This window comes from Prionailurus bengalensis, chromosome A1, assembly GCF_016509475.1.
Source record: "Prionailurus bengalensis isolate Pbe53 chromosome A1, Fcat_Pben_1.1_paternal_pri, whole genome shotgun sequence".
Taxonomy (NCBI): domain Eukaryota; kingdom Metazoa; phylum Chordata; class Mammalia; order Carnivora; family Felidae; genus Prionailurus; species Prionailurus bengalensis.
The window spans coordinates 157,497,410-157,510,224 of NC_057343.1; the positions used below are offsets into that span (position 1 = coordinate 157,497,410).

At 38.2% G+C, this 12,815-nt stretch overlaps 1 protein-coding gene and 1 pseudogene across 4 annotated transcripts in view; one reads left to right on the top strand and one right to left on the bottom strand.

Annotated features, from left to right (window-relative positions):
- Positions 1 to 12,815, bottom strand: part of MCTP1 (multiple C2 and transmembrane domain containing 1) — a 531,752-nt gene that overhangs the window by 53,720 nt on the left and 465,217 nt on the right. The gene's annotated exons all lie outside the window — the stretch shown is intronic.
- LOC122491277 lies at positions 2,170 to 3,155 on the top strand (annotated as a pseudogene).

A 12,815-nucleotide genomic window follows, 5' to 3' on the forward strand; every position in this document is an offset into this window, starting at 1 on the left:
TCAAATTCCACATATGACCCACCCTAACTTTGAATTCACAGCAGATGACCATTTCTCCCACTTTGCTGAAAGAAAGAGGCCATGTGTACTTCCTCAACACCCACCCTTCCATCCTGGATCTCCCATGAAACTCAATCCCTTCTCTAGTGTTCTTCTCTCCATCTATCCTATCTCTTCTGAGACCTTGAGCTTGTACTCTTCTAGCTCTGTAAACCCACCTTCCCCCACTTGTTCCTTCTGAAATAGTGTGGGTTCCCCAAGACTAAAACACAACACTCAAATTCCTGCCAAGATCCTAAGTTCTTGTCTTTCCTTCCCTCCCCTTCCAGAGTGAGGCCATTCTGAAGAGCAGTCCATACATGCTGCCTTCAACATACCCTATGCTTTCTGCTGTCACCACTCTAGGGAAACTACAAGCACTAAGGTCTTCACTAATTGAATCATCAATGTTCATGACTTTTTCCCTCAGTTGTCATCTTCCATGAGCATTTACCATATTTAATTCTAGTAATACGTTTCTCAAAACTCTTGGTTCCCATAACAGCAACCCTTCTGATTCCCCTCCTACCACTCTTATGATTCCTTCTCAGCCATATGCTCTGTTCTTCATCCTGTCTTGCCCCTTAAATAGAGGCATTCTCCACAGAACTGTCCTTGGCCCTCTTCCCTGCACTCCCAACAGCCTCTGTTTCAGTAATTACTTTTATCTGTAATTAGTACTGCTCAAATTTAACTTTCTGGCCATAACCTCTTCTTTGAATTCCAAATTTATATTTCTAGTATCTACGGGAATACCTAATTTGATGGCCTGGTGACATTTCAGATTCAACATGTTAGAACAAAAGTAATTTCTTTCCCTCTAAAATCTATCCCTGCTCAGACTCTCTCTCTTCCATTTAATAACATAACAATCTTCCTGGACTCCCATGACTGATAATGTTGCTGTTGCTGCTAACAATAATGATAATACCACTCTAATAACATTATACTTATGAAATTTGTTTTATGATAAAGACATCATTATAAGCTTTATACATATTTACTCATTTAATCCTTATAACAAGATAAGGTAGGAACTATCATCAAACCCCATTTTAAAGATGAGGAAACAGAGGGATAGAGGTGAAGTACTGTGCCTAACAGCATACAAAAGCCCGGTTCCAGAACCAATACTCTTAACCATTATGCTACCCTGTTTCAAAAAATCTAAAGCTAATTTTGGAGGCATTCTTAAGAACACATTATAGCTGAGAGTCGCTGGAAGGTGGCTCATTTGAGGTATGAGGGACTTGAAACCAAGTGGTGGTTTTAGGAATACAAAAGAGAGTGACTGATGGGAACACATTGGAACTCTGCGATGATGGAAACTGCGTTCAACTCTGTATCATCCTTGGCACCACGTGTAATGACTGGGTCTCAGAGACCAGTGAATGTGAATGGGAATACAGAATGAATTCTATACATAGGGAGCAGGAAGTTCCTTTTAATATCATACTGGCAAAGGTAGATCCAATTCTGTTTCCTTATGGGATATGTAAATATGAGGCAAGGGATCAGAAAGATATTGGCAAAATGAAGATGATAGGACAATCACTTTTCTTTTGCTAAATAATATCCAGTATACAACATGGCTAGTTGGAGTGGTTATGGGACTCTGATATCTGAATTGCTGTTTTCCATTCATACACATAGAACTTTCTATTCACTGAGCATTTAACCAAATGCTTACTATTTATATACCATTGTGCTTAATATGTGTTATAATACCGTTTTTGTCACTATGGTTTATAATGTTTTTTGTGGAGACTTACACATTAAATAAGACCATGAATTAATTAATTAATACATAAATGTTGTAAGAATGTGGCATAATGGTTTAAATCATGGGCTTTTGGAGTCTAGACAGAACTGGGTTCTAATTTCAGTCTTTAGTTGTGACTCTGGACAAGTCACTTAGCCTAGCACAGTGGATGATAGAACTACTTAATAGTGTTGTCGTGAACAAGAAATGAGATGATACATGTGAAGTGCTCAGTATAGTGCACATAATTTTAAAAAATGGAAGGGAAAATAGATGAATATCAACTGAGGAGAAAAAACACATTATTGTGTGTTTTGAAGTACAGTCATCACTGGCTAAAGAGTTAATTGGCAGGATCTGGGGTGGGGAGCAGATTCCAGCTGGGTTTTAAAGATGAATGGGTCTTGCTCCTCAGTGCTACCTGGGGAGGTGGCAGCCATCTTTCACTCAGCATCATGGCTGACCTCAGACCTCTGGTGAAGCCCCAGATCGTTAAAAAGAGGAAGAAGTCACCCGGCATCAGTCAGACTGGTATGTCAAAATTAAGTGCAACTGGTAAAAACCCAGAGGCATTGACAATAGGGTGCGCAGAAGATTCAAGGCCAGATCTTGATGCCTGGCATTGGTGACAGAAGCAACAAGAAAACAAAGCACATGATGCCCAGTGGCTTCCAGAAGTTCTTAGTCCGCAACGTCAAAGAGCTTGAAATGCTGCTGATGTGCAACAAATCTTACTGTGCAGAGATTGCCCACAATGTCTCCTCTGAGAACCACAAAGCCATTGTGGAAAGAACAGCTCAGCTGGCCATCAGAGTCACAATCCCAATGCCATGCTGTGCAGCGAAGAAAATGAACATACAGTTTATGTGCACATCATGTCTGTGTTCATAAAACCATGATACTACAAAAAACAAAAAGGATGAATGGGTCTTGAATAAGCAGAAAGGGCACTTCATGTAGACTGTAAGAGCATATCAGGAGAATCTTAAGAGGAAGATACAAAGTAAGGAAGAGTGCAACTGCAAAATCTATAGAATTTTTCTTATAGGTTAGAGAAAACCACCAAAAATGACTCGAGTGTTTGCATCTTCATGAGCAAAATATTTGCGCTACTGGTAGAAATTCTTGAGCTACAAAGGACGACGCTTTTCTGAGAAGAAGAGAAGTTCAGATTGAAATATACTGTGTTTGGGTTTATGATGAAGCAACTTTCAATGTACAAAAGGGTGGAAAGACACAACAGACTTGGGACAGAAGGCATAACCAGAAATGTCTAGCTCCTTGAGAAGAGGAATTAGGCCTCATTTCTGTTTGTATCCTTCAGAGAACATAGCGTAGTGCTTTGAATGTTACAAGTACATAATACTTGTTGCAGTGATGAAAGAATACACGAATCAAAGTAAAGATTTTGGAGTTATCTTCCTTGAAGTGATAGTTAAAATTGTGGGCAAAGATTAAGAAAGAACAAAAGTGGGAGATACCAAACACTGAAGACAAACAGTGAACATGGAAGTGTTAGAGCAAAAAGACCTGAGTGTCCAGGGAGATAGAAGGGTATATGATTAAATGGTGGCTAAGATAGCATTGAGCTCAATGCACTAAAAAGGTAGAAGGCCGAATGATGTTATTAATGTCTTCAGGGAACAAGTTCAGGGAACAGTGTTATAAATGGAAGCCACGAAGGAAAGAATTAAGATTGAACAAAAGAGGGGAGTAAATGGAAGCAGCAGATGTACAGCATGTCTGAGATTGATGGTGAACAAAGGAAAAGAAACCTACTCTCTTACAATGTATCTATATTTGATGCACAGAACAGACATTTGTCATAGGTACACAAATATTTATTACGTGCATACATGCATGAATATGTGAATGAAAGAATGAATTGAATGAATCATTCATACTGAATGAGAGAAAAATACCCTATCTTGATTCCTTTTTTCTTAATCAGAATATTTTCACCTTCATTTCTGTGCTGTATGTAAATAGAGGCAAACATACTTAAAGGTGACAAAGTTGGTCAACTCTTGTAAAAAAAAAAAAAGTTGATCTCTTTCTACCATATTACTTTTACTTGTTATGGGAAAAGAGTCACACAGGAAGTTCTATCATTATGATTTAGATTGTGGGAAGGGAAATGTTTAGAAATAAATACAAGGAATTTTAATTTTCCTGTCAATTGTTTTCACATAAGCTATAACCCTTCCAAGTGGCTCCCATGTGGATAGTCTCTTTTATTAAAACTAATTGTTTTGTATGTTTGGAAAATGCAGTTTTATTATGAGGGAGGAAAGTTTGTATACTATCATTACAATATAAAAAGTAAACATGACTTATGGAAACAAAGAAACATCCGAAATCAGTAAGCATCTGTTTACTTGTCTCTGTATAAATGAAAAACAGAGATCAAGAAAATATTTTAGCTATGGGTTTGTCTTTTTTTAATGCTCTGAAATTCATGCTGAGTGGGGAAAACTCATGCTTGATACATTCAACTTACAGTACGTTTTCAAGGTGAATTACTAAATCCTAAGAACCTGACCTTCTCATGAAGGCACTGAGGCAAGCACAGAGTTGGTGAAGAAAACCACAAAGATATAAAAATGCATAGATATATGATCAACCAGGGACAAACTCTGATAGAATTATCACCAGATCTCTACAGACAAGGTATATCTATCAAACATGCCTACCATAAGCTTTGATTCCGTTAATTTCCTGAGAAAAGACATCAGGTAGAGTTCTGGATGCCAGGTGTGTAAACACTAAGAGATTGTGATATTGCGATATCTTTTGTGCAGAAACCTGAACACAACGCAACCAGATGCAGAAGTGAGTTTCCATTGGGAATACTACCCACCCTTTTACTACTGGTACCATTATTTAAACGTTTAATGTAGGAGAAACTGAAGGCCAAAAAAGAACATGCTTGCACTTAATTTCAAGTGACAGCTAGTACAGTGCATTAAAGGTGTAATACTATACACATGGTAGTTATATATAAATAGTAACATTAAAAAGGGGTTACAACATCCCTAAGACATCCTAAGTCTAAAACACTTAAAAAGCACATTTGCAGTACAACTTATCTTAAATTATTTTAATTGGTTTCAAGACGACTTCAGATTACCGATGGGCTTTGACTTTTTCTGATTATAAAAGAGAAACACAGATGAAGGCTTTTTAGGCAGCCTAATACCATTCCCAGGTAGACTACCACCTAGCCTGTGTTACTTAAATATCATTAACTATCAACTAACATTATTTTTACATAAATGTTTTATGTAAATTTTGTTTTCCTAAAGTTGTTAGTCCTCTTCCTCTTAATAAATATAGCTAATGCAAAAAAAATTTTTTTGTTCTTTTTTTGTGTTCATTATCCAGGAACCTTATGAAAGAAAAAGGGGTGTGTGTGGGGGGGGGGACAGAGTGACAGAGTTTGGATACTTAGCAACCATTTTACTGTTGAGAGTCTTTTTTTTTTTTTATAGTATGAAAAATAATCCAGTTACATTCTTTAGCTCGATTACTCACAAATAACTTATCTGAAAAAAAAATCAAGTAAATCTGTCAGTCGGGGAAGTTTATTTTTCCATGTGTTATCTAGAGATAAGCCAGCCTGTACTATTAGATTTCCACTGACATAATTGTGCATGAATTCTGATCTGATTTGGTATTACATGGTGCAAAAGGTGACACATTTTCTCTAATATACCCCATTAGAAAGGAAAGAAATTGCCAAAGTATGAAATCTGAGGACCTTGATTCAGAAACTATGTGACTTTGAGGTCAGCTCAAAGGAAAAAAAGAACTTGTTCAACTACCCCAGGCACTGAAGGTTGTGACAAGAAAACCTAATACCTAGGGTAGTTACTCTTTTGGATAATCAATAAAATCTTACATTATCAGACTGCAGCAGCTGTATATTTGTTTATTATATTGCCTTGTATGTCTCCAAAATATTCTAGTGTGGAATCACAGAGAAGACAGATGCTGTCTCTGTTTCCAAATCATTGTGATCAGAATACATGGGTAAGATACCAGAACCAAGAAATAGCATATATGTGTATGATGAGCTCAATATTGATTTTAATATCTGCATACTGCTACCTCACTACAGCAGAAAAACATTAGCTCCAAGGATCCTGGAAAAGAGTCTTGACCGAGATACTTAGAGTTTGTACAACAAAATTTTCAGAGATATCAGTCATCTTTTAAATCCTATGAGAAATATCCTTGAACAAATTAGTAAAATACCAGATGTGAACTGTTGGCAATTTCAAATTACATTTTCTAAAAAGAAGAAACTCTTATGCTTTAAGAGGGAAATGTTCTGCAATCTCCTTTCCTCACTTGGCTTTTCATTTTTGGCAGCCAGTCAGAGCAAGTAAAACCTGACTTCCAGGACACTGGACAGTGGCATTTTGTCTTCCTTCACTGGTAGAGGACAATGGATGTCCAGTATAGTCTGAATAGGATTTAAAAAGGATTTTTTTTATGACTCCTTTCTATGTACCAACTATCTTCAAGGGAGAGTTCAGCTAGATAGTGAAATTTCTGGGCTGAATTCTTATCTATGGACAAAGCAGAAGAAGAAAGATTTAGGTAGCACTTTCAGGTTTTAGCGAAGTAGAGAATGACAATTCAGTCAGTCCTTTGATGCTTCTCCACTTGTAAATCAAAAACAAAAAATGACACAAAAATATACGGGATGATAAACTTTGGATACACCTGGCAATTTGAAGGCACTATGCTTGTTTAAGTTTTGAGATAACCTAATCAAGCACTATATGCTGATAAACCTTAGATAAAGAGAAAGTCTCCTGTTAGGCAACAGGCTTCATATACCTTAATGCTACTGGACATCTATTAGGAGCTTTTCTTCTTTAGAAATGGTAGCTGATTTTACTTTCCAAAGATGGCCACATAATATCTCCCATCTCTTAGATTCTTATGCAATAGGACCTTGACACTCCTTATTAAGAGGTAGAACCAAAGCCATCCTCTCCTTGAATCTGGGCTGGCCTTAGTGACTTGTTTGACCAATAGGACATGACAGAAGTGACATTCTGGGACTTCCAAGCCTACATCATAAGCTTTGCAGCTTCTGCTTGGATCTCTTGAAACACTCACTTTTGGAATCATTCTCCCTCTTAGAATTGAGTTGCCATGTCATGAGAAGCCAGCAACAACCCCTAGTCATCCAACTGAGCCATCTGGAATGTCCAGCCCAGTCAAGCCCTTGGAGGACCACAGCCCCAGATAGCTGGCTAGACCCACAAGAGTGATTCGAGCAAGAGCTGCCCAGGTGAGCCCAGTGAAGCCAGTGAATAATGAAAGAATGGAAATTATTACTTTAGTCACTAAGTGGGTTTTTGTAGGGGGTAGGCACTGGGAGATTGTTATGCAAAACAATGGCGGGCTTTGGAGACAAACAGGCTAAAGTTTGTGGTTTGGTTGTTTCCCTTATTTTGTGACGTTAAGTGAGTTACTCAGAGGCTTCAGTCTTTTCATTTTATAAATAGTGACAATATAAGGGGTTTCTCAACTGACCCATGATCCTCCTGCATCGTATTTTCCTAAAGTTTTAGATCAAAGCCAGAATAAGCATGGCTGTTACATGCCTTTCCTTCTGAACCAACTTTTGAGGCATCAAAAATATTTTGCATCCTTTTACATTGATACTTCTTGCTTCCACATTGGATCTGCGTTCACTTAGTGAAAGCACACTAAATGGGGAAGAGGCCCTGAATATGGACCTGTTGCCATCATTTTTTCAAAGTCTCTCTTAAGATCTAGTGCTGAAGGAAAAGAGGGCTGGGCAGGCACGGAGGACACTTTCTGTCTATACTGACCAGAACATGCAATTTTGCACACCAAGTGACCTACTCGTCATCTCTGGGTGGGTCAACAGGCCTTACTACAACATGACCAGGAAGGAAAGTTAATTAGAGAGTTAGTTTTCTGACCTCAGTTTCTTCATCATCAGACAAGTTACCTAATTCCCAGACTTACCTTCTTCTTAGATAAGTTAACTTGTTTTCAGATTCAACTACTTCTCTATTTTAGTCTCATTATCTGGTTTCTAATCTTAGCTACTTCCCCACTAGCCAAGTTAATCTTCCTGATACTGAAGCATGGGAATAATACTTGATAAGCCAATACACAGAGTTATTGTGAACATTAAATTAAGGTAAAGAAATGGAAGTACTTTGAAACATGTGAAGTGCTTCACAAATACAAGGATATCTCAGCCAAGCATCTTATAGTCCTCAGCAACTCTAAATTTTCCCTTATTCTATAGAACATAAATTGTTTCAATAATCTTAGTACATTTACTATTAAAAGTATCTCTCAAATTTGTTTCTTTCTTATTATCATGATTGCTGTTTTCAGTGCAGGATGACATTATTTCTTGCTGGGAATACCATGGCACCTCCTCGCATATTTCTCTACTTCGAGTCTCATTTCCTTCTTCTTTTTTTTCTTAATGTTTATTTTTTGAGAGAGAGAGAGAGAGAGAGAGAGAGAGAGAGAGAGAGAGAATGAGCATGCAAGCAGGGGAGGGGCAGAGAGAGAGGGAGGCAGAGGACCAGAAGTGGGCCCTGTGTTGACAGCAGGGAGCCCAATGCAGGGCTGAAACTCACAAACCTTGGGATCATGACCTGAGCCAAAGTCAGATGCTTAACTGACTGAGCCATGCAGGTGACCAAGTCTCGTTTCCTTCTTATTCCATCACCTGCCCATTAGCAGAGTTTTCTTCTTTTTTAAAATTTATTCATTTATTTTGAGAGAGAGAAAGAGAGGGAGAGCATGAGCAGGGGAGGGGCAGAGTGAGAGAGAGAGAGAGAGAGAGAGAGAGTGAAAGAGAGAGGGAGAGAATGGGAGAACCCATGAATCATGAGATCATGACCTGAGCCTAGATCAAGAGTTGAATGCTTAACTGGCTAAGCCACCCAGGTGCCCTGACAGAGTTTCCTTCTAAAAGCACAAATGTCATCATGACAATTCCCTATTTTAAAAGAGCCTTTGATTTCTCACTGCTTGAAGATAATTCAAATTTCTTAACTGATGGCTAAAGCATTCACAATCTTAAATTTACCTTTTCCAGTGTCATTTTCCTCCACTTTATGCTCCTACTGTACCAAATACTCCTTGAATTCACATACCACATTTCCTTGTACATTCTCACTCATCCTTCAAGACTTAAACTAAATGCCACCTCTACTGTGCAACATTTGCTGACAAGTCTGTGAAGATGGTCACCTTCCTGTTTTTCCCACCCAAACTCTTTATAACTCTATGACAACATTTTTCTCACTGTATTGTAGTTATTAGTTTACATAATCAAGGGTCCCATCCGACAGCGATTCCTGAAAGGCCCATATTCTGTCATATTTATCTGTCTGCCCAGTGTCTTGTCCTTCACTTTAAGTTTATGGGGAAAAGAAAGCACTTTTCAATGAGAGAGACCTAACAGCAGAATGATCTGAGACTGGGCTTCAAGGTCTGTGGGTAGATCTGTGAATTTAAGAAGAAAAAAATATTTTAAATTTTCCTTTCTGAGACTTTGATTAGTTTTATTTACAAAATTTATGTTTTCTTTGAAATTATAATATTAACACCTTGATTCACACCAAGTAATATGGATGAATATTTTATCTGCCAGCCTAGACTAAATTACGTCATGGTAAAAAAAAAAACCCTCAAAATCATGAAAGCTTATAAAAATAAAAACTCAGGTTTATTTTTTGTTCATACTACATGCCCTTATGGGTTGGCTCTACATCACCTTTATTCTAGAATTCAAGCTAAACAAGGATCTCCTATGCGGACAGTTCTAGCTATGTTTCAGAAGGAAAGGAGGGATGGCAGAGCCAAGGATGGCTCTTGAACCTTTGGCTGGGAAATGGCCTAGGTCAGCCAAAGTGAGATACATGGCCAGGCCGGAGATCCCTAGGCAGGGAAACATATTTTGAACAGTGAGCAATCTGATATTGAAGGTAAACAGATAGGTAATATTGTCACTATAATGTTAAGACCTCTAGAATGGTTTAGTATGGATAGGAATCTAAGAAAACACATGGTGCTAACATGACTATAGCCATACATCTCTGTTTACCTCGAGTCTAGCTTAAGTAGGAAAATTTCAAAAGAAAAAAAAACACAGTACCATGAGGTTTTCATATCTATTGATTTTCTATTAATTATGGAGTTTAATGGGATGCAAAACGACAGTATTTCTTACGTGGCAGGATTCTGGCCAATAGAAGTATGCAACCAATAAAATTAAAGGGAGTAGCTCAGGCTGCCTACTGTGAAAATCTATTGGACATTGTGTATCTTTTTTCTTTATATAAATACATTTTGGTTATTAACGACTGGGACTTTACCTGGCTTTGGATTTGCCCCAAGGAAAAAAAAAAGACCCGTATTAAAATATTTTTTGCATCCATCATATCACCAAGAAAAATAACCTACATGTCACTGGAAAGATGCTGGTGAAGCCACACATTTCTTGAAGTTGCGTTCTCATCAAATGATGTCAACACTACAGAATTTCTGACATGTCTTTAATATCTCCCTTTTGCACATAATAATACAAATAGATACCTCTATTTGCATAGCCAACTCCTGTCGACAAGTTCTTACAATCAAAGAATTCCTACTTTGTGAACTTCTTTGAGAATCTGCAGAGTCAATGTCTTTAACATGGTGAAGAATTTCTTTGCCAAACAAATTTTCAGGCAGAATAAAAATCTTGGCACTCTGGGCTCCGATAGAGCATCTGTGATGCTTGGCAACACATCTGGTTCTGCTGCTTTGGTGAAGAAACATGCTTCTCATCTCAACATGCAGTGGTGTCAGCCAGTGTCAACGATTCTGCCAGCGATCCTGAAAAAATTGTGTCTGTTTCTACGGATGTTGTCAACCTCTTGAGAGCCAGAGCTGACACACTATTTCAAGAGGTTTTGTCAAGAAATGGGAGTATAAGAGTAAGTTCATTGCTGCAGTACAGACGATAACTAGCTTTCTAGAGGACCTGTCTTGAAACATGTGATTGACTTTCAAATATGAGTTCTGCTTTTTTGAGGCAAAGGAAATCCAATGATGAGAATAAACCACAGGAAACCGTCCATTCATGGTTTGCTTTACTTGGTGATTATTCTTGCCAAATTATCTAAGGCGATCTTCCTATTTAAATTCTTTTAGCTCAACTGCCATGCAGAAGGGCATGTTGGGGCATTTACCTAAACTTTCTGAGGCTGGAGAAATACTTCTGAATACTGGAACAAGGAGTAATGAAAGTTTTCAATTTGTTTACAGCTGGAAACCCACAGACAGTTGGAATCATAACTCTTCAAAAGCTAATTCTGTCTCCAATGACCCTAACATGGAATCATGAATATTTAATCCTTTTTTTTAAGCTTATTTATTTTGAGACAGAGAAAGTGCAAGTGGGGAAGGGGCAGAGAGAGAGAGAGAGAGAGAGAGAGAGAGAGAGAGAATCCCAAACAGGCTCTGCAGTGCCAACACAGAGCCCGATGTGGGGCTCGAACCCACGAAGCTATGAGATCATGATTTGAGCTGAAACCAAGTTGGGTGCTTACCCAACTGAGCCACCCAGGTGCCCCTTAATCCTTTTTAAAAAAATAATGATGAGGCATTAATGATGCAAACAATTTAATACATGATATCTTCAGCACAATATGATAGGAATTCAACAAGGACTTTGGAGAACTCTAGGAATTTGTCTATGCTTAACCCTCATCTAATAAAGCCACAGCAGCTCCCATTTTGTTTGCTGTTTTCTTTTGCCAAGTCAGTGTTTTAAGCATGTATTGCCATGCAACTGAAAAGTCATAGTCAAACAGATGTCAAAAATAACAAGCCTATTGCTGTGTCAAAAACCACTCCATAATTTCAATATCAAAGCCAGACATCAGCCTTCTTGTAGAAGCTTACTTTTGAGCTGAACTAAACTTTATTTTTACTTGAAAAATTTGCATTTATCTCAGGTGTTTGAGGAAAATAGGCATTAATGTCAAGAGGAAGGTAGTGAGAGGAACAGAGGTACGACTCTATAAAAATACTTTACTCTGAAAAATAATTCAATTTCCATCCATTGCAATACAAAAAGGCATGAAAAAGTTTTTTTTTTTACATGTTTACATATTTTTTCCCCACCCTGGGGAAAAAATCTGCAGCTTTCTTCAGGTTTTCAAAGGGTCTGTGACCTAAATAGGGCTAATACCCTTTGTCCTGATGCTTTCTAGAATAGAATGAATGTTCTAAGGAAGTGAAATTCTCCTGATGAAAAGTCAAGTTAACCATGCTTTGGTGCTGTACTCACCAATGAATAATACAGGCTCCTCAACAGGAAAGTAAACACGTGCACTAGAGATGGGTACAAACCCACTCTCATCTTTGGACAAGCTTTTCTGAATAAAAACTAAGGCAATTCGGACAAAAATATTTGCTTTGCTATACTGTTTTAGTTTCCATATTGAATGAAGAACTGTGTAGCCATATTTATATAGAAGAGTAGATTAAGTTAATAAGGAAAAATTAGGAGCTTAGATCTAGTGCTTTAAAATGTACATATATATGTGTGTGTGGGCGGGGGGGGGGGAGATGCCATTGGAAGGCACCTGTATTAGTTTCTATTGCTGCTGTAATGAATAAACCTAGTGGCTTAAATGACACAGATTTATTATTTTATAGTTTTGTGGTCCGCACATTGGAAGTGGGTCACACAGGGCTAACTAAAATCAAGATGTGGGCATGACTGCATTTCTTTCTGGAGGCTCTAGGGGAGAATCTTCTTCCTTGCCCTTTCCGGCTTCTAAAGGCTGCACACATGTCTTGGTTTGTGGTCACCTTCCTCCATCTTCAAAGCTGGTGTAGCCCTTCAACCCTCCAACCTACCCTGCCCCTTGCCCCCCATCAGTTTGTTTTATTAACGCCAGTGCTCTGGCCTTGGCTCCATACTCCCCCACATTGGGTGCTGTCC